Here is an 817-nt window from a genome sequence, read left to right as displayed (position 1 = left end):
TTAAGGGAACTAAAGGGAGAGAAGGTTGTAATACTTGACTTGTAAAATAATGACACAAGTAGATGGAGACACACACACGCACACACGAGGTTTCACAATTACGTTCACGAACTTGTTGCAATGATGTTGTTAACCTTTTTCAATATCAGAGGCATTATTCATTATGAATTTGTACCAACTGGACGAACAGTTAACCAAATTTACTATTTGGAAGTATTGAAAAGGCTGCATGAAAAAGTTAAATGACCTGAACTTTTTGCCAACAATTCATGGCTCTTGCATCACCACAGTTCACCAGTTGACATGGCACTGTCTGTGAGGGAGTTGTTAGCCAGTAAACAAATAACTATATTGGAAAACCCTTCCTACTCACCTGATCTGGCCCCCAATGACTTCTTTCTTTACCTGAATACAAAGGAAATATTGAAAGGAAGACATTTTGATGACATTCAAGACATCAAGGGTAATACAACAACAGCTCTGATGGCCATTCCAGGAAAAGAGTTCCAAAGTTGCTTTGAAGGGTGGACTAGGTGCTGGCATTGGTGCATAGCTTCCCAAGGGGAGTACTTCGAAGGTGACTGTAGTGATATTCAGCAATGAGGTATGTAGCACTTTTTCTAGGATGAATTCACAAACTTAATTGTCAGACCTTCGTGTGTGTGTGTGTGTGTGTGTGTGTGTGTGTGTGCATAAATACCTATAATAACCACTAAAAAGGCTACTCACAGGGAAATCAAAATGGGATTTAAAATAAATTCAATTAACCCTAAAGAAAGCAAAAAAAAAAAAAAAAAAAAAGAAAGAAACAGAAATA

At 37.6% G+C, this 817-nt stretch overlaps 1 long non-coding RNA gene across 1 annotated transcript in view; it reads left to right on the top strand.

Moving 5' to 3' along the window:
• The first annotated feature begins 412 nt into the window (after positions 1–412).
• LOC141568245 (uncharacterized) overlaps positions 413–817 on the top strand; it is a 13,329-nt gene continuing 12,924 nt past the window's right edge. The window contains exon 1 of the long non-coding RNA XR_012491332.1: positions 413–604. This is a non-coding gene — a long non-coding RNA (uncharacterized LOC141568245). The remainder of the gene's footprint in view (positions 605–817) is intronic.

This window comes from Rhinolophus sinicus, linkage group LG02 (genome assembly GCF_036562045.2).
Source record: "Rhinolophus sinicus isolate RSC01 linkage group LG02, ASM3656204v1, whole genome shotgun sequence".
NCBI classification, from domain to species: domain Eukaryota; kingdom Metazoa; phylum Chordata; class Mammalia; order Chiroptera; family Rhinolophidae; genus Rhinolophus; species Rhinolophus sinicus.
Note: the sequence above shows the minus strand (reverse complement) of the source record. Positions and strands in the feature narration are given on the sequence as shown.